At 43.6% G+C, this 21,577-nt stretch overlaps 1 non-coding gene across 1 annotated transcript; it reads left to right on the top strand.

The window, feature by feature from the left end:
- Positions 1–3,173: 3,173 nt before the first annotated feature.
- Positions 3,174–3,278, top strand: LOC122117960. Its single transcript, XR_006149274.1, has one exon. It is a non-coding gene; the product is annotated as a small nucleolar RNA U13 (small nucleolar RNA).
- The last annotated feature ends 18,299 nt before the right edge of the window (positions 3,279–21,577 follow it).

Genomic DNA, 21,577 nt, shown 5'->3' on the forward strand with positions numbered 1-21,577 from the left:
GGAAGAACGCCAAGAGGCTGTAGGGAGCCCCAGCAGTGAAAAAGGAAGTCCTGGTCCTGCCCAGGGATGAAGTCATTGTTTTTAGGAAGCCACACAAAATTCCGCAGTGTCCCAGTTCAGAGCCTCAAAAGCAGGCTCAGGCCCCAGCTGGGGAAATAAGCACCTCTCAGGGAAGTCAGTTTGCTCATTCCGCAAATGTGCAGGAATGCTTTCTGCAGTGGGCTCTGCAAGCAAGCGCACAGACGGGCTTTAAGGTGGGTTAGGTAGAGTCAGACAGACTGTTCTTTGTAACCCCCGGCCCCAGTAGAAGGAAGGGTTTGCTAGTGTTTCCAAACATGTGGGTGAAAATCTGGGAGGACCCCAGAAAACCACCCCACCCTCTTTTCTAATCATAATGGGTGGGTCACTTCAAAGAATTTAGCCCAGATTGGGGAAACTATCCTCCCAATTATAGCTGTTCTATTCATATCTGTTAGCAATGGTGACTAGAGCTCTTCCAGCTTCAAATTCTCCACACATAAAATGAATGTGGTTGTACCAGATGTTCCAGAAGGTGCTTTCCGTGATAATTATCTATTCCTGAAGTAATAAATATTCTGGGTGACTCTGATCCCATTAAGCTAGCAAGAACAATGCTTCTCCTCTACAATCCTAGGCCAAATCTAGACAATGTGAAGAGAAGAATAAGTGCCAAGTTTTCAAAAGGAGAGATTCCCAGATAAAGCATAGTTTGGTTTGCCTTTTAGGTTTGCTTTATGACCCTATTATGGTGGAATCCCAGCACTAGGGAGGAAGCACAAAGGCATGATGATCAGGAGTTGAAGGAAAGCCAGATGCTGGTGGTTCACGTCTGTATTCCTAGCTATTCAGGAGCCTAAAATCTGAGGATTGAGGTTCAAAGTCAGGCAGGGCAGAAAAGTCCATGAGTCTTTCTTATCCTTCAGGTAGCCCCTCAAAATCTAGAAGTGGTAGAGTTGCAGCCTTGAGAGAAAAAAACTAACCTAAAAGACTGCACCCAGGCCCTTAGTTCAAGCCCCAGTACCAGTGCAAAAATAAGAAACAAAATATAGCTGGGTGCCAGTGGTTTATGCTTGTAATCCTAGCTACTTAGGAGGTTGAAATCTGAGGATAACGGTTCAAAGCCAGCCCGGGCAGGAAAGTCCATGAGACTCTTATCTCCAATAAACCACCAGAAAACCAGCAGTGGCGCTGTGGCTCAAGTGGTAGAGTGCTAGCCTTGAGCTGAAGAGCTGAGGGACAGTGCCCAGGCCCAGAGTTCAAGCCCCACGACGACCAAAAAATAAATAAAATAAGCTCCTTTAGCATATGTGCATTTGTAGGTAGATAGATAGATAGATAGATAATTTGAGGCTGTGGGTGTGGCTCAAGTGGTAGAGCAATTGCTTGACAAGTGCAAGGACTTGAGCTCGAACTTTAGTACAGCCAAAAGAGACAGAAGAAAATATATAAAAGAATGAGGGAAGGGCTGGGAAGGTGGCTCAGTGGTAGAGCACTTGCCTTGCATGCATGAGGCCCTGGGTTCGATTCCTCAGCACCACATAAGCAAAGAAAAAAAAAGCCGGAAGTGGCGCTGTGGCTCAAGTGGTAGAGCACTAGCCTTGAGCTGAAGAGCTGAGGGACAGCGCCCAGGCCCAGAGTTCAGGCCCCACGACCGGACCCAAAAAAAAAAAAAAAAGAATGAGGGATATGGAAAGAATAGAAAAAGAAGGAGCTGCATTCATGTGTCTGAGATAAAAGGAAATATGATGGGCTAGGGAAAAAGATGGCCCCCTAGAAAGAAAGTAGAAACAAAGGAATGTTACCCCTACTGTGGTAGCAGGACTTAACACAACATTTCATCACTGCTAGTCCCAACTTTCCTGGTTTCTTTTCTTTTTCTTAGGTCTGAGGCCAGGACACAAACACAGTACCTGCCACTTTTGCCCATTGGCTAGCACTCTACCAACTGAGCCATGCCACCAAACCACCTTTTCTAGTTTCTATTGTTTATCTTCCTCTATGCCAGCCCATCTCCCAGCCAGCAAAAACACACTGTTTAACCTTTAAATCCTTTAAACCAACTCAGCTTACCCAGGTAGTAGCAAAGAAATAAATCTTCCTAATTCCTTCCTTTCCTTCTTTCTTTCTTTGTTTCTTTCTTTTGTTCTTTCTTTCTTTCGTTCTTTCTTTCTTTCTGTCAGTCAGTCATGGGGCTTGAACTCAAGAACTGGGCACTGTACCTGAACTCCTTTGCTCAAGACTAGGGCTCTAGCACGCGAGTGACAACTCTACTTCCAGTTTTCTGGTGATAAAGTGGAGATAAGAGTCTCATCAGGGAGCTGGGAAGGTGGCTCAATGGTAGAGCACTTGCCTTGCATGCATGAGACCCTGGGTTCCTTTCCTCAGCACCACATAAGCAGAAAATTCTGGAAGTGGCGCTGTGGCTCAAGTGGTAGAGCGCTAGCCTAGAGCTGAAGAGCTGAAGGACAGTGCCTAGGCCAGATTCAAGCCCATGACCAACAAAAAAATAAAATAAGAGTCTCGTAGGGGTGCCAGTGGCTCATACCAACTACTCAGGAGGCTGAGATCTGAGGATCACAGTTCAAAGATAGCCCAGGCAGGAAAGTCCTTGAAACTCTTATCTCCCATAAAATCGAAGTGGCACTGTGATAGAGCACTAGCCTTGAGCTGAAGAGCTGAGGGACAGCGCCCAGGCCCAGAGTTCCAACCCCATAACAGATCAAAAAAAAAAAAAAAAAGTGGTATCATTTCTCCTGGGGATGTTAATGGAGGGTCTCAGCTCCTCTGCACATCAACCTGCCCACAGGCTGCTTGAATAGCTTTACCATGTAGCAACTGATTTTCCCCAGAGAAAAATGATCTATGAACAATTGTGAGCTACAGTGTCTCTTCTTATTTTTACTTATTTGGCAGTTGTCTATTGTATCCTAAGCAAACACCCTACCACTGAGCTACATGCCCAGCCCTAATCCCTAGTGTCTCCCAGCAAAAGCATCTTACAGCAGGTAATGACCTAATAATAGAGATTAAATTCAGTACATTTCAAATAAACTATTCACTTTGGGTAAAAGTAATGTTGGGATTTTTCTCAGTTCACAGAACAGCTATAAGGTAGATAGAGGGGTATTTGTGTCATAAGTACTCCCAATTAGATCCTTTTCCGGTTCATAAGCATGATGATTGGGTTCTCACGCGCTTGCGTGACATGTGCCTCCCTCTAAATCTTGTTACGACGTGGGCACATTACCCTTCTGACGTAAAAAAAAAAAATAAGTACTCCCAATTAGACACAAAGGCTTCAAAATTTTTAAGAGTATTATCTCAGAAGAGTTTAATTTTAAGTCCAAGGAAGAGAAAGAATTATCTTTAAAAGATTTTAAAGAGCCAGCATCAGTGAATAATACCTGTAATTCTAGCTACTTGGGAAGCAGATAAAGGGAGGAGTGAAGCTTGAGAACAATTCAGGCAGATAGGTTAGACAGACCTCTTTTCAGCCCATGGCTGGGTTCAGTGGTACACACCTGTCATCCCAGGCTACATAGGAACCTAATCAGTGCCCTACCAGCCAGGCTGGGGCAGACTCTGTCTCCATGGAAGGAAAAGTGAATGAGGTAGCTTGAGCCTGTGATCTCAGGAAGCTGAAAGTAGGAAGATCAAGGCTGAAGCGCACAACTAGGTGGAAAGGGCGAACTTATCCTAAAAATAACCAGTACAAAATCAGGGCTGAGGATGTTGCTCTAGCCAAGTTCAAGTCCTGAGTTCAAATCCCACAAAAGAAGGAGAAGACTTTATGGATGTGGTTTTTGTTTAATGGAGTGAACCTCAATGCTCTTAACAGAAAACCCAGTATATTTTATTTTTGGGGGTCAGTCATGGGGCTTGAACTCTGGGCCTGGGCACTGTCCCTCAGCTCTTCAGCTCAAGGCTAGTTCTCTACCACTTAAGCCACAGCGCCACTTCTTGTTTTCTGGTGGTTTATTAGAGATAAGAGTCTCATGGACTTTACTGCCCGGGCTGGCTTTGAACCATGATCCTCAGCTCTTCAGCTCAAGGCTAGCTCTCTACCACTTAAGCCACAGCGCCACTTCTTGTTTTCTGGTGGTTTATTAGAGATAAGAGTCTCATGGACTTTCCTGCCCGGGCTGGCTTTGAACCATGATCCTCAAATCTCAGCCTCCTGAGTAGCTAATATGATAGGCATGAGCCACCAGCACCCAGCTTCCTGGGTATTTTTAAAAGACTTGTATTGGTAGAAGCATCACCAACTTGGACTGTAGAGAAGAGAGATGGTTCAAAGTAAAAAGAGGCCTCTGGGAACCCAATGTTATTGCAGAAGAAGCAGGCAGAGAAAGCAACTCATTTGGGAGCACTTGCAGTTCCTTCTGGGGGTGGGGGGGGGGAACAAATTGTAGAAACAAGAACCCAAAAGAAACAACCAAGGGGCTGGGAAGGTGGCTCAGTGGTAGAGCACTTGCCTTGCACGCATGAGGCCCTGGGTTCGATTCCTCAGCACCACATAAGCAAAAAGAAAAAAGCCGGAAGTGGCGCTGTGGCTCAAGTGGTAGAGCGCTAGCCTTGAGCTGAAGAGTTGAGGGACAGCGCCCAGGCCCAGAGTTCAGGCCCCACTACCGGACCCAAAAAAAAAGAAACAACCAAGAATTGTAAAGAAACATTATTGTAGAGTAGGATTGGGCCTATGTGAAAGAACTGGAAATATGTTCCTAAATAGAAACTAGATTTCTTTTCTTTTCTTTTTTTCTCTTGTTGGTGCTGCTCCTGTGGCTTGAACTCAGGACCTGGGTACTGCCCCTGCGATTTTTTGTTCAAGGTTAGCACTGTATTACTTGAGTCACAGCTCCATTTTCAGTTTTTTGGCGTTAATTGGAGATAAGAGGCTCACAGACTTTCCTGCCCAGGCTGACTTTGAACCACATTCCTCGGACCTCAGCCTCCTTAGTCACTAGGATTGAGTGTGAGCCACTGGAGCCTGGTGGATCTCACTATTTCTATAGACTAATGTTTAGTATGAGCCTCACATCTTTCTTTCCTTCCTCTATTTCAGTGTAGCTATATTGTTCTGATGTCATCACTACATGTTGGACAGTATGCAAAAAAAAAAAAAAAAAATTAAGCCAGGTGCCTGAAGCTCACACCTGTAATCCTAGCTACTCAGGAGGCTAAGAGATGAGGATTTCCAGCCCAGGGAAGGAAAGTTTGTGAGACTCTTATTTCTAATTAGCCACCAAAAAGCTGTAAGTGGAGTTGTGGTTCAAGTGGTAGAATGCCAGTCTTGAGTGAAAGACTAAAGGACAGTGCCAGGGCCCTGAGTTCAAGCCTCAGTACTGGCACAAAAAAAAAGAGTTAAATAACTTTTCTTTTGTCAGTCATGGGGCTTGAACTCTGGGTCTTGATGCTATCCTTGAGCTTTTTCACACAAGGCTAGTGCTATACTACTTCCAGCCATAGCACCACTTCTGGTTTTCTGGTGGTTAATTGGAGATAAGAACCTCACATACTTTTCTTGCCCTGGCTGGCTTTGAACTGCAATTCTCAGATCTCAGCCCCCTGAGTAGTTAGGATTACAGGCATGAGCCGCCACCCCAGCTAACATAACTCTTATCATAGTTATCATAACATGACTGCTTATCCTTAGTAAGATCAGTTTATAAATTCTGTCTTTGACTGACAACTATGAACTTAGATTTGGGGCAAGTTCCTCTATCCTAAACTGACTATACAAACAATAAGATTTATGCCAAATACCCCACCTTCCTTCTGGAAGTTTTCAGTTTGGTTATGCATAAGGCAATGTCAGAGATTGCCATGTGACTAGCCCTCAATAAAAATGGAACAATAAAAGCTCTGAACATTGAATCCTAATGAGCTTTTGTGGTTGGCAACATTTCACCTATGTTTTCACAACTCATTGCTGAGAGAATTAAGCATATCTTGTATAACTGCACGGGAGAAGATTCTGGAATCATATGACAGTTTTTCTCTAGATATTGCCCTCACATGATCTTTCCCTTCACTGGCTTTGTTCTTTATCCTTTTATGGTTAATAATTTTTAACCCTGTGTATGGTTATATGCTGAGTGCTGTGAATCTATCCTTGAATTAAAGGGTTCTGGGGTTGGAGGTGTGGCTCAGTTGGTAGAGTTTAGTCAATGAGCAAAAATGGCATGTACTGAGGAGTTTGAGTGCCAGTCAAAAAAAAAAAAAAGGAAAAAGAAATGAATTAAAGGGTTCTTTTGTGGGGCACTGATGGCTCACACCTGTAATCCTAGCTACTCAGAAGGCTGAGATCTGAGGATCATGGTTCAAAGCCAGCCTGGGCATTGCTTACCATAGCCAAAATATGGAATCAAGCCAGATGCCCCTCAGTGGGCAAATGGATCAAGAAAAGGTAATATGTGTGTGTGTGTGTGTGTGTGTGTGTGTGTGTGTGTGTGTGAATTCTATGCTTCCATCAGAAAGAATGATATTACCCCATTCATAAGGAAATGGGAAGACTTGGAAAAGATTATAAGCAATGTAGGCCAGACCCAAAGACATAAAGGCTGCATAGTTTCCCTCATTTGTAATAATTAGAAAGTGCCTATAAGTCTACCAGTAAACACAATAGATATTAAAAGACAAGTCATTACACTAGACCTGATTAATTAAACAGCAATCTAAACACACAATGAAAACAAAGGAGGATATTCTTTTTTTTTTTTTTGGTCCGGTTGTGTGGTCTGAACTCTGGGCCTGGGCGCTGTCCCTCAGCTCTTCAGCTCAAGGCTAGCACTCTACCACTTGAGCCACAGCACCACTTTCAGTTTTTTTCTTTTTTGCATATATGGTGCTGAGGAATTGAACCCAGGGCCTCATGCATGCAAGGCAAGCACTCTACCACTGAACCACCTTCCCAGCCCTCTTTTTTTTTTTTCTGTTGGTTGTGGGGCTTGAACTCTGGGCCTGGGCACTGTCCCTGAGCTCTTCAGCTCAAGGCTAGCACTCTACCACTTGAGCCACAGCACCACTTCTGGTTTTCTAGTGGTTTATTAGAGATAAGAGTTTCACAGATTTTCCTGCCCAGGCTGCCACTTTAAACTGTGATCCTCAGATCTCAGCCTCCTGAGTAAATGGAATTACAGGGGTGAGCCACCAGTACCCAGCCAAAGGATAATCTTAGGAGAGGATCCCAGAGCGCAATAGCTATTTGCATATGATCATATAAAATGATGCTTATAGAAATGAGCTTCAAGGGATGGGAAGGTGGCTCAGTGGTAGAGTGCTTGTCTTACATGCATGAGGCCCTGGGTTCGATTCCTTAGCACCACATAAGCAGAAAAAGCCGGAAGTGGCGCTGTAGCTTAAGTGGTAAAGTGCTAGCCTTGAGCTGAAGAGTTGAGGGACAGCACCCAGGCCCAGAGTTCAGGCCCAACAACTGGCAAAAGAAAAAGAAAAAAAAAAAGAAAAAGAAAAGAAATGAAATGAGCTCCAAGAAATGGAAGCAAGAGATTTTCTATTTTACTGTTTAGGATTCTTTCTTGTTCTTGTTCTTGTTGTTGCTGCTGCTGCTGCTGCTGCTGCTGCTGCTCTTCCTCCTCCTCCTCCAACTCCTCCTCCTCCTCCTCCTCCTCCTCCTCCTCCTCCTCCTCCTCCTCCTCCTCCTCCTCCTCTTCTTCTTCTTCTTCTTCTTCTTCTTCTTCCTTTTCTCTTTGGCTTATTCCCTTCTGTCTTCTGACTCTGTTTTTAATTTATGTACCCTTTGTCTTGTATATAACTTTATCTGATTTGGAGAGAAGGGGAAGCACAGAAACAGTGGTACAAAGAGTGAACCAATTCAACAGTGAAACCCACTAGACACTATATTGGAAATGAACTATACAACTTGGGGGAAAAGAGACTAGAGAGATGGGAAAAACTGAGAGAGAGGGAGGGGTAACACTGTTCAAAAGGAAATGTACTCATCACCTGACTTACGTAACTGTAAACCCTCTGTACATCACCTTTACAATAAAAATGTTTAAGTATAGTAATGATAATAATTAACCTATGAAGAACTATGTAAAGATACAAAGCAGGGCTGGGAATGTGGCTTAGTGATACAATGCTTGCCTAGCACACATTCCTAAAGCTGGAAGTGGTGCTGTGGCTCAAGTGGTAGAGGGCTAGCCTTGAGCAAGAGAAGCTCAGGGACAGTGCCTAGGCCCTGAGTTCAAGCCCCAGGACTGGAAAAAAAAAAAAAAAAAAAAAAAAACACGCCAGCCCTGGGCAGGAAAATCCATGAGTCTTATCTTCAACTAACCAGCAGAAAACTGGAAATTGAACTGTGGCTCCAAGTGGTAGAAAAATAGCCTTGAGGGCTGGGAAGGTGGCTCAGTGGTAGAGAACTTGCCTTGCATGCATGAGGCCCTGGGTTCAATTCCTCAGTACCACATAAGCAAAAAGAAAAAAGCCAGAAGTGGCGCTGTGGCTCAAGTGATAGAGCACTAGCCTTGAGCTGAAGAGCTGAGGGACAGTGCCCAGGCCCAGAGTACAGGCCCCACAACCGGACCCAAAAAAAAAAAAAAAAAATAGCCTTGAACAAAAGAGCTCAGGGACAGCACCCAGGCCCTGAGTTGAAGCCCCATGACCAACAAAAAAAAGGTTCTTTTGGTGGTGTGATCACAAGCAGGAATTGGACAAATAACTTGCCTGTTTAACTCACCATTTCTTAGATCAAGAGGAATTGCTATCAAGGATCTTCATCCACACATGAAATATGGAGACTGGGTTTATGCTTCCCCTAATTGGCCCTTGATTTCCCTTGTTTCCCTAGATTGCTTGCTTTTATTTACCTTCTATTAGGTTTAAGTGTCCTTATCTGGTTTGCTTTGCTTATGTATAACACTTTTGTTGGGTTTGATTTCACATACCTTGTATGGTTTTGGCCTATATTAGCTTTGTGCTAGGGGTATCAGGGGCCTCTATTTTTTTTCTTTTTTTGGGGGGGTCCAGTCATGGGGCCTGAACTCTGGGCCTGGGCGCTGTCCCTCAGCTCTTCAGCTCAAGGCTAGCGCTCTACCACTTGAGCCACTGCGCCACTTCCGGCTTTTTTTCTTTTTGTTTATGTGGTGCTGAGGAATCGAACCCAGGGCCTCAGGCATGCAAGGCAAGCGCTCTGCCACTGAGCCACCTTCCCAGCCCAGGGGCCTCTACTTTTTGAAACAAGAGTCCACCTGCAGTGCTCTGGCTCTCCAATGAAGACCCATAATTTGGACTTTTAAGTGTGGCTTCTCTATATCTAACACCTATGACAATTTACATGATATCCTAGACCTCAGATCAATCCTTTAAAAAAGACAAGAATTGTGGTTGGGATGCGGTGGAGACTGTGGTAGATGACATACAAGTGTTCATATCAAGAAGTGAAGTTCAGGCTGGGTGCCAGTGGCTCACACCTGTGAGGAGGCTAAGATCTGAGGGTGATGGTTCAAAGCCAGCTTGGGCTGGAAAGTCCATGAGACTCATCTCCAGTTAACCACCAAAAATCTAGAAGTGAAGCTGTGGATCAAATGGGAGAGCACTAACCTAGAGCACAAAAGCTCAGGGATAGTGCCCAGGCCCTGAGTTTCAAGCCCCAGGACCAGTACACACACAAAAAAAGGACAAAAAGACGGAAGGGAGGGAGGGAGGAAGGAAAGAAGGAAAGAAGAATGTGAAGTCTGAGCTAATTGTAGTATCACAAACCTGTAATCACAGCATTCAGAAGGCTGAGGCAGGAAAATCTCAAACTGAAAGCCAGCCTGGGGCCACATAGCACATTCCAGGGCATTCCAGGCTGCATAGGGAAACCTGTTGCCTGGACTTGGTAATCCGTTTGTCCAAAATAATGGGACAGAAGTGACAGCCTCAGACATCTGAGGCCAGGTAAGAAAACACCTTACAACTTTCACTCTGATTTCTTAGAATTCTCCCTCTTGGGCTGCTCCCTCTCAAGATCTTGATGCCATGTTGTGAGAAGCTAAAGTTATGTGGAAAGGCTATGTGGAGACAATTCTAGCCAGATGTTTCAAAGCCCCAAGCTGTTTCCAGTCACCAGATAGGTGAGTAAGGGAGCCATCTTAGACCATCTAATCCCAGCAGACCCTACATGGAGAAGCAAAGTTCCAGACATGTGACGCCTGGCAAGCTGTCCCTGACATCTCTAGCTCTTTGAGCTGACCTGGCTGAGACATGAGACTCTGGGAAATAAAAATGAGTTATTCCCACAATCATCCACCCAAACTGCTGACCTACAAGATTATGAGGACAATGCAAAGGCGCTTTATAGAAGTGAGTTTGGGATAGATGGTTAGGTAGCATTAAATAACTGAGCAGCAGTGACAAAATGTTCTCAAGATAACATGTCCTTCTTCTGCCCACCAGAGAAGATTCTATCTTGGCCTATTCACTCCCATTCTTCCACTCCCCTGCCTTCAAAGAAGAGTTCTACCTGCACACACCAGTACTGAGCTGCTTTTTTGTAATGAAGAATTAGTAAGAAAGGAAGCAGGAAAAGAGATGAGAACAGTCTTTTGGGAGAACGGTAATGGATGGGGAAAAAAAATAAAGTTCCTGGACAGGAGTGACTCAAAGTTCAAAAGCCAGCCCAAGCAGGAAAGTCCATCAGACTTTTATTTATAATTAACCACCCAAAAGCCAGAAGTAGAGGTTTGGCTTAAATGGTAGAGTAGTAGTCTTGGTCACAAAAGTTAAAGCACAGGCTCTGAGATCAAGCCCAATACCAACACAGAAATAAAACAACTACAGCATGTGAAGACAGAGGCTAGAAAGGGATAAAGAGATCTCAGAGGCCGGGTGCACGTAAGTCCTTGAGACTCTTACCTCCAATTAACCACCAGAAAACACAAGGTACTAACAGGGCTAAAGGCATGGCTCAAGTGGTAGACCCTCTGTCTAATAATTACATAAGGACAAGGCCCTGAGTTAAATCCCAGAACTGCCAATGAGTAGATACATAAATATAAAAATAAAGGACTTGAAGCTGAGTGTGATAGTGTAGACCCATAATGCCTAATACTCCAGAGAAAAGTGGATTGGGAGTTCAAAGCCAACCAAGCAAATGTGGCTTCTCTATTTTCTTGTGGCTGGTTTTATATCTGACTTAAGGTATGTATTTTACGGCACAAGCTGGTTCCCTGATCGGGAAACCAGTCATCAAGACCCCAATGCCAAGGAGGGCAGCTGGGTTACTTGAAGCCACTATGTTGGTGGATGGCTGCCAGGGAATGGAAACCCCACAGGGGAGGCACACCCCCTGAGATGTTCCGGGGCCCCATGGACTTTCTGCTGCTCATACAGGCAGTGCTGGACATGCCACACAAGAAAACTTTTTGGAGTCAATCACAAATCTTCCAGAATCATGGGGCCTGAACTCTGGGCCTGGGAGCTATCCCTCAGCTCTTCAACTCCAGGCTAGTGCTTAACCACTTGAGCCACAGCACCACTTCTGGTTTTTTCTGCTTATGTGGTGGTGAGGAATTGAACCCAGGGTCTCATGCATGCAAGACAAGCACTCTACCACTGAGCCATCTTTCCAGCCCCAGATATGTTTTTTAAACGGCATAAAGATACTAAGTGTGGATTCTTGTCAGGCTGCTGGAGGAAGTAAGCAGCCAGAGAAAAATATCAAGGCACTGGGAAAGAACAGGCTGCTGCTGAGAAAGACCATGTCCCTGTCAAAAGCACCATCTGAGTCAGCCATTCTTCGAGTGCACTGGCCAAAACCATTCAAACGGGCAAAACAAGCTACAAGCTACAGGTCCCTGCTTTTTTGCAAGTTCTGCTTTATACCCCGTCTATAAAAGCTCTGCTACAACCAACTCAGCATGACCTCTCCGAACCCGATCAGGGAGTTTGCCCAGGAGCATACCCCAATAAACATTCCTGTAAATACTAAAATAAATAAATAAATAAATAAAGCCAACCAAGCAAATATAACCAGGTCTGCCAAAAGCAAAATATAAACCAGTCAGGTACAGTAGTGCACACTTGTAATCCCAACTACTAGGTAAGCAAAGGTTGAAAGTATTACAATTCTAGGCCAGCATCAGCAAAAAGTTATTGAGACCCTACATATAAACAAATGAGGTAGTTGTGTAACATATGCCTGTGGTCTCAGCTATGACAAAAGACAGGTAAATCCCTGTTTTTGTCCCTGGACAAAAACTAAAAACCCTCATTGAAAAGCAACTAGAGCAGAAAAGGGCTTAGGTATGACTGAAGTGGTAGAGTACCTGCTAACACAAAGTCCTGAGTTCAAATTCCAGTGTTACTTGAAGATAAGGAAATAAAACAAAGAACTTCAAATTTGGGGCAGAGGAGATGTTAAAATTTCATTTTTATTTTGGACAGAGTCTTGCGATGTTGCCCAAGCTGGCCCTGAACTGGGTTCAAGCAATCCTATTTCAGCCTCTGGAGTAGCTGGGATTACAGGTATGTCTCATTTTACTTAACTTTGAAATATTTTTTAAGGTAACTTTGGCTGCACAGTCAGTGTTCTTTTATCCAGGAGTAGCTTAATCATGGTTTACACTTACTCATGATTTTCTAAGTGTCAAAAATAAATGGTATAAAATTATGTAATCACTTAATCAAAATTAAATAAATAAATAAATAAATGGTATATTCTATCCATTGGGACTGTATTCCAGATTGTCTTGTCTTTCTTGCTAAAAGCTACAAGGAAAGGGTTATTAAAAGACTATACAGGGCTGGGAAGGTGGCTTAGAGGTAGAGTGCTTGCCAAGCATACATAAAGCCCTGGGTTCAATTCCTCAGTACCACATACACAGAAAAAGCCAGAAGTGGTGCTGTGGCTCAAGTGGTAAAGCATTAGCCTTGAGTAAAAGAAGCTCAGGGACAACACCCAGACCCTGAGTTCAAGGCCTAGGACTGGCAAAATAATAATAATAATAAAAAGACTATACAGCTAGGTACCAGTGACTCATGCCTGTAATCCTAGCTACTCAGAAGGCTGAGATCTGAAGCTCATGGTTCAAAGCCAGCCCAAGCAGGAGAGTCCTTGAGACTCTTATCTCCAATTAACCACCAAAAAAAGCTAAAAGTGGAAGTGTGATTCAAGTGGAAGAGTGCTAGCTTGAGCCCAGACCCTGAGTTCAATCCCCAGGACAGGCACCAAAAAAAAAGACTATACAGATGAGGTGGATAGGAAAGGCCTTGAATGAGGAACTCTTCCCCCTACCCCCCAGTCCCAAGGCTTGAACCTCGGGACTGGCCACTGTCCCTGAGCTCCTTTTTGCTCAAGCCTAGCACCCTACCACTTGAGCTACAGCTCTAGCTCTGGCTTTTTCTGTGGTTAATTGGAAATAAGGGTCTCACAGACTTTCCTGCCCAGGCTGGTTTCGAACCACAATCCTCAGATCTCAGCCTACTGAGTAGGATTATAGGTGTGAGCCTCCAGCACCCAGCTGAATAAGTAACTCTTTTTGTTTGTTTGTTTGTTTTGATTCTGTGGCCTGAACTCTGGGCCTGGGCGCTATCCCTCAGCTCTTCAGCTCAAGGCTAGCGCTCTACCACTTGAGCCACAGTGCCACTTCCACTTCCACAGCACCACTTTTTCTGCTTATGTGGTGCTGAGGAATCGAACCCAGGGCCTCATGCATGCAAGGCAAGCGCTCTACCACTGAGTCACCTTCCATGAATAAGGAACTCTTAATGAATCACAAAGAGTGAGCTGCAGTGAACCAGCACAAAAATGAGAGATGAGACTTCCAAACAAAGGACAAACTAAAAAAGAGGATGATTTAGGCAAGAAGCCCAAGTAAAGGCCGGTATGACAGGAGTAGAATGAATTACAGGAAGAACTGATATTAGAGGAGAGATTAGAGTCTAACAATCCAGGAGCACCAGGCCTGTCAGTTAGCTCTCTAGATCGTCTATCTGCCCCCAACAGCCTGAAATACCCTGTAATCAGTGGACACAATCTAGCAACAGGAAACAGAACTGCTGAGAGTCTGGCACTGAAGTCTGGCACTGACAGATGTGGGTATTATGATATCCAGCCCCTGACCCTGGGCACAGAAGCCACTGATAATGCCTTCTTTAGTTCCATTAGTCCACAGCCCTCCTAGGGAGGCAAGGAAACTTCCGGTTCCACAGGAAGATTCATAAGCCAGTGCTGGGATATAAGCAGAGTCATGGAGAATCAGGCCTGCCCCAAGTCCTCAGAGCCAGAGGAGATTGCAGGTTATTCATATGGCCAGAAACCCCACCCCACCCCACCCCCGTGCCTCACAGAGTCATAGGGAGGAGTGAATAAGATAATAACAGCTGTGGCTTAACCACTAAGGCCCATCTAAGTGAAAAGGGCTAAGTGATAGACAAGAAAAGTATAGAGCCAGGTGCTAGTGTCTCAGGGGCCTATAATCCTAGCTACTCTAGAGCTACTAAGCTCTGGAACAACAAGGTTCAAAGCCAGCTTACACAGAAAAACTCCTCTATCTCCAAAATAACAAGGAAAAAGCTAGGCTGGAGGTGTGGCTTAAGTGGTAGAGTGTTAGCACAACAAGTGAGCCAAGCAAGCAGAAGGTCCTGAGTTCAAACCCCAGTAGCACATAAATAAATAAATAAGAGAGAATAATAATAGCATGGTTCTGATGCCAACAAGGACCAAAGGATACTAAGGCCTTGGTATTAGGTGGTTCCCTCAAGGTGTGAAAGCAGCTAAACCTTTCAATGACAAGAAACTGTGTGATAGAACTAACTTTTCAGAGTTAGCTTTTCAGAATTCATGCTGAACTCAGCATTCTGTGGAAAATCCCCACTCAAATGTAATGATCTCCCATGGGATCAAGGCCGGGTCTACTGCCCTAACTAATGCATGGAAGTTTGTCCCCTTGACCTATTGAAGACAGCAATAAGAGAAGTCAGCAGAAGTTTATCAGAGTGAAGGTTGAGCATGGGGAAATAGTAAAAGCTCATAGATAGCTGTGAAGGGGAAAGAAGGTTAGTCCACAGAGGAAGAGCTGCACATGCAAAATGTGTGTGTGTGTGTGTGTGTGTGTGTGTGTGTGTGTGTGTGTGTGTGAATGACAAGGAGGATGGATGTAGAATCGTTTTTTAACTCTGATCTGTTCCTCTTTGCAGAAAGATGATCCAGGCCAGGTGTCAATGGCTCATGCCTGTAATTCTAGCTATTCAGGAGGCTGAGATTGAGGATTGCAGTACAAAGCAAGTCCAGGCAGGAAAATCCATGAGATTCTTATGTCCAATTAACCACCAGAAAATTCTAAGCAGAGCTGTGGCTCAAAGTGGTAGAGTGCTTGAGCAGAGAGGAAAAAGAAAAGATCCACGGAAGTTGTTTTAGGAAAAAAGAATTAAAAAAAATAAATACCACATATGGTGTAAAACTGAAAATTTTTCCTCTAAGGAAAATAAGAAAACAGTGCCTACCTCTACCATCCCTGCCTATTTATATAGTACAATTCCTAGAAAAAGCAATCAAGCAAGAAAAAAAATTGAAGAGGAGCATAATTATTCATACACTACATTCTGTTATATGTAGAAGCTCCCCAAAGATTTCACCAAAGAAACCAGTAAAATTTCAGGATATAACTCAAAAACAAAAAAAAAGTGCATTTCTATACACTAACAATGAGCAATACAAAAAGAAAATTATAGAAACAATTCTATTTACAATAGCATCCAGTGTGGCTGAAGGTATGGTTTCAGTGGTAGAGCACCTGACTAACCATCTTGAGATGCCCCAAGTTCAAACTCCAGGTACCACAAAAATAAAGAATAACATACTTAGAAATTAACTTAATAAGGTTGGGAGGTTAGCTTAGTGGTAGAGTGCTTGCCTTGCATGCATGAGGCCCTGGGTTCAATTCCTCAGCACCACATAAACAGAAAAAAGCTGCAAGTGGCACTGTGGCTCAAGTGGTAGAGCACTAGTCTTGACTAAAGAGCTGAGGGACAGCATGCAGGCCCAGAGTTCAAGCCCCATGACCAACAAAAACAATCAACTTACTCAAAAAAGTTATTTGTACATTAAAAACTATATAACACCATTGAAAGAAATTAAAGATGACACAAACAAGAACAAAGTCATCCCACATTCATGGGCTGGAAGGAAGATTTAATACTGTTAAGATACCTATACTACCAAAGCAAACTACTGGTTCAAAATCACCCCTATCAAAATCTCAGTGGCAGTGTTTGCAGAAATAGAAAACCCATCTTAAAATTTATATGGAATCTCAGACCAATGCTGAATAGCCAAAATAATCTTTAAAAAAGAAGAAAGCTGAAGAATCCATACTTCTGACTTCAAAGCTACTAGGACAAGGGCTGGGAATGTGGCTTAGTGGTAGAGTGCTTGCCTAGTATGCATGAATTCCTGGGTTCAATTCCTCAGTACCACATAAACAGAAAAAGTCAGAAGTGGTGCTGTGGCTCAAGTGGTAGAGTGCTAACCTTGAGCAAAAGCTCAGGGACAGTGCCCAGGCCCTGAGTCCAAGCCCCAAGACTGTCAAAAAGAAAAAAAAAAAAAACAAAAAACAAAGCTACTAGGACAGCTCAGTGCTGGTAGCTCATGCCTATAATCCTAGCTAGTCAGGCTGAGAATGGAAGATGGTGGCTCAAAGCCAACCTTGACAGGTAAGTCTGTGAGACTCTTATCTCCAATAAACTGCCAAAAGGAGCGGGAAATGAAGCTGACTCAAGTGGTAGAGTGCTAGCCTTGACCAAAAAGAAGCTCAGGGACAGCAGAAATAGAGCTGTGTAACTCAATGATAGAGTGCTAGCCTTAAGCAAAAAGAAGCTCAGCAATAGCTCCCAGGCCCTTAGTTCAAGCCTTGGGACTAGCACACCATACATTAATTAATTAACTAATTAATTAAAAAGCATTGGCAAGGATGTAGGGAAATTAGAAGTCTGTTCGTTGTTAGTAGCAGTGTGAAATGATACAGCCACTGTGGAAAACAATATGGTACTTCCTCAAAGTATTAAAAATAGATTACTGTTATGATCCAGCAATTCCATGCTAAGACTTTGTCTCTAAACATGGGATACATGCTAAGACTTCTTCTCTAAACAATAAGGAAACAAGGGAAAGGAAGATAGGAAGAAACGAAGAAACGAAGGGAGGGAGAGGAAAAGAGAGAAGGAGGGATGAAGGGAGGGAGGGAAGGATAAAAAAGGAGGAAAGGAGAAAGGGAAGGAGGGAAGGAGAGAGAGAAAGAAGGAGGGAGGGAGAAGGGAAAGGAAATTCAGACACATGAACCTTGAGGGACATAAACCAGTTACAGAAAGACAAGTACTATATGATTTCATTTATTTGAGATATTTAGAGTAGTCTAAATCATGGGCAGAAGCACAGGAGAGAGCAATGGAAAAATCTTTTTTAATGTGGTTTTCATTTTACAACATGAAATGAAGATGACGGTGTAGAATCCAAGATTTTCACTGCATTTAATATCACTAACTGTATCCTTAAAGTGGTTAAGATGGTAAAGATTACATCATATATGTAGTTTTACAAAGTAAAAAACATGGCAGGGGAGGGAGAGACAAAACAGGAAAACCCTCAAATGAGCAGCAAACCTAAAAAGGCTAGATATAGAAGAGGGGAATGTGACATCAAACCAGAAATTGGGAGAGCATGCCAAAACCAAAGGTGGAAGGCAGAGGCTGAGTTCTCCTGAGATCTTTGCCCGGCTCTTGTGCTAGAGGCCAGCATGCAGCCTAAGGACTATGGGTAATATACAGCTTATGTAGGGCATGTATGGATGAGATCAACCAGAAAAATGGAAAGGAAGACTAGAAAGCATCTACAGCTTAAACAGCACCCCCCAAAGGAGACTAAAAAAGTGTAGCCAGAGAAGACCAAAACTCCCCAACACCTGTCATCCTGCAACCCTTTGTTGCTAAATTAATTCTTTTTTTTTTTTTTTGTCCTTTGTGGGGCTTGAACTCTGGGCCTGGGAGCTGTCCCTCAGCTCTTCAGCTCAAGGATAGTGCTCTACCACTTGAGCCACAGAGCCACTTCCTGTTTTCTAGTGGTTTATTTGAGATAAAAGTCTCAAGGACTTTCCTGCCCAGGCCAGCTTTGAACTGTGATCCTCAGATCTCAGCCTCCTGAGTAGCTAGGATTATAGGTGTGAGCCACAGTGCCCAGCTGCTAAATTAATTCTTGATCCTTCCCCATCAGAACTCCCTTTCTCAGGGCTGAGCGTGACAGAGAACGCTCACCTAGTTTATTCAAGGCCCTGGTATAATTTCTAGCACTGGGAAAAAGTAGAGGAAAAAGGAGGAAGAGGTAGGGGAGAGAGAGGAGGAGAGAAAGGGGAAAGGGAGGGAAAAATATATAACTATGCCTCAAGAAAATACTCTTAACAAAGCAGCCAGAAACATTCACTTGAATTCAGAGACTGGGAACTGTCCCTGCTCAAGGCTAGCGCTCTACTACTTGAGCCACAGTGCCACTTCCAGCTTTTTGTGTTTATGAATTGAACCCAGGGCTTCATGCCTGTGAGGCAAGCACTCTATCACTAAGCCACATTCCCAGTCCAGATTTTTTTAAATTGATTGGGGTGGGGGTCTTTCAAACTTTTTGCTTAGGCTGTCCTTAAACTAAGATCCTCCCAATCCCCACCTCCCAATGAGCTAAGATTCTAGATATAAGCCACCTCCTGCAGCCCTTAGTTTCTTTTTAAGACACAATAGAATCCTAACCTGGATGCTGTATGGGCAAGTCAATTTGATAGTGAGTAGAAGGACATTATATCCAGGTGACAGACCTAAAGGATACTTTTTCAAGGCCATCAGTTTGCATTAAAACTTCCCATTTTTAGACAGTGCCCAGGCCCTGAGTGCAAGCCCCAGTACCAAAACACACACACACACACACACACACACACACACACACACACACACACACACACACACACCCTTTCCATTTTTATCCAAATCTGTATTATTTTGGCTCAACTACAAAAACTTAGTAATCTTCTCTATCACATACTTTCTTAGTACTTAATTCATCAAACTTATTATTTATAACCTTTTCTCTTTTTTAATCTTTACTTGACTCATTTACCATCATTCAGAAATCACCTCATTGATGCAAAATTGTTTCCGTTCATTTTTGCTCCAACATACATTTAGTTGTCAACTGTCAGTTTTTCCAGTTAATTGCACACATCATACCTTGGCTATTTACAAATGATTTGCATACTGCTTCAATTTTCATCTTTTTTTAGAAGACCTTAGATGTAGGTAATTTAGTATTATAACCAAATAAAACTTGGTAGAGAAAATCCATTATATCCTCTGTACAGTATCTTTACAATAAAATATATAATAAAAAATCCATTACAGTACATATTTATTTAGTGAGTTGTTACTACATTAAGACATAAGCATATATGTATAAAAAAGTGTTCCTAACACTGTTATATATTACAGACTGTGGTAGACAATTTGCTCCAGGGAAGTTAGAATGAACTTGTGACTTTGAAATTATGTAATCATTTAATCACAATCAAAAAAAAAAAAAAAAAAGAACCTCGGGGAAGGGAGGGAGGGAGGGGATGGTAGGGGGAAAACAATGGAGGGGGTAACAATGTTCAAGAGGAAGTGTACTCATAACCTCACTCATGTAACTGTGACCCTCTGTATAGTAGCTTTACAATAAAAAAAAAAAAAAAAGCCAAAACTAAAAAAAAAAAAAAAAAAAAAAAAAAAAAAAAAAAAGTGTTCCTGGATAAAGGGAGGCATACACCTAAAGTTTCTATGTCATGAGCTAGAGTATAGAAAAAGAAAGAAAGATGAAAAATATTGAAGGAGCAGAACACTACTTTCAGCGTATACTGGACAGGTCTGGACGGTACAGGTCAGCGGTACCCACATAGCAAGGCCTCTTCAGGTCACTGGCAGAAGGCAGGACCCACCTCTAAGTGTGTGAGGGGAAGGCCACACCTGCCTCTTCATTGTGGGATCCCCAGTGCCTGGCACAAACCTTGAACAGGCTCCACATCGATATGTGGAGGAAAAGAAGAACAGAATAATTTCCAAATATATGGCACGTTCTGTTTCCAATTACTTCAAGAAGCTAAATCATATATAACTAAGTCAGTGCAACCTTACACAGTGGATGATGTTATTAGTGTGACAAACCCAGAATCAGCAGATCTAGGGAGACAGAAAGTCAACCTGTAGTTTCCCTGGGCTGGGAGGAGGGGAAACGGACAGTGACGGCTGATGGGTTCCTTACTGGCATGATGAAAATATTCTCAAACTGTGGTGATAGTTGAGCAACTCTGAATGCAGTAGCTAAAAACATTAAGTTGTGTGCTTGACATGGATGAGTTCTTTAGTACATGAATTTTATCTCAGTAAAGTGACTATTAAAAATGGTGGCTCAGTAGTAGAGTGCTTGCTTTGCATGCATGGGGCTTTGGGTTCGATTCTTCAGTACTACATAAGCAGAAAAAGCCGGAAGTGGTGCTGTGGCTCAAATGGTGGAGTGTTAGCCTTGAGCTGAAGAGCTGAGGGACAGCGCTCAGGCCCAGAGTTCAGGCCCCACGACAGGACCCCCAAAAAAAAAAAATGGTGGAAGAGGCTGAGCACCAGTGGCCTGTAATCTTAGCCTCTGAGATCTGAGGATCACAGTTCAAAGCCAGGCCAGGCAGGCAAGTCCATGAGACTCTTTTTTTCGGGGGGAGGGGGTAGGAGGTCGGTAATGGGGCTTGAACTCTGGATCTGGGTGCTGTCCCTCAGCTCTTCAGCTCAAGGCAAGCACTCTACCACTTGAGTCACAGCACCATTCCATTTTTCTGGTGGTTAATTGGAGATAAGAGTCTCAAAGAGGGCTGGGAGTTGGCTCAGTGGTAGAGCGCTTGCCTTGCATGCATGAGGCCCTGGGTTCGATTCCTCAGCCCCACATAAGCAAAAAAAAGCCAGAAGTGGTGCTGTGGCCAAGTGGTAGAGCACTAGCCTTGAGCTGAAGAGCTAAGGGACAGCGCCCAGGCCCAGAGTTCAGGCCCCACGACTGAACCAAAAAAAAAAAAAAAGTCTCACAGACTTTTCTGCCTGGGATTGGCTTCAAATCTTGATCCTCAGATCTCAGCCTCCTGAGTAGCTAGGATTATGGGTGTTCTAATTTTTATTTTTGTTTTTATTATTTGGTTAGTGGTGGTGGTCGTGGGGCCTGAACTCATGCCCTGGACACTGTCCCTGAACTTTTCTGCTCAAGGCTAGTGCTCTACAACTTGATCTACACTTCCACTTCCAGCTTTTTGTTTGTTAATTGTCTGTCTGATTGGGAGGCTTGGGTTTATCGCTTTATCCTGCCATCTGCAAGCTGTTTAGGCCCCAATTACCTAACTTCCTGATTGTGTCAATATGACAGTGGCACTATGGCTGCCACATTGTTCCTGGTCTGAACATGATGCCAACGTACAGACATGGACAGAACAAAGAGCATTGAAACAGAGCCTGGCTGGGCACTGGTGGCTCATGCCTGTAATCCTAGCTATTCTGGGGGCTGAGATCTGAG

This window comes from Dipodomys spectabilis, unplaced genomic scaffold (genome assembly GCF_019054845.1).
Source record: "Dipodomys spectabilis isolate Male_0828 unplaced genomic scaffold, ASM1905484v1 ptg000145l, whole genome shotgun sequence".
NCBI lineage: Eukaryota > Metazoa > Chordata > Mammalia > Rodentia > Heteromyidae > Dipodomys > Dipodomys spectabilis.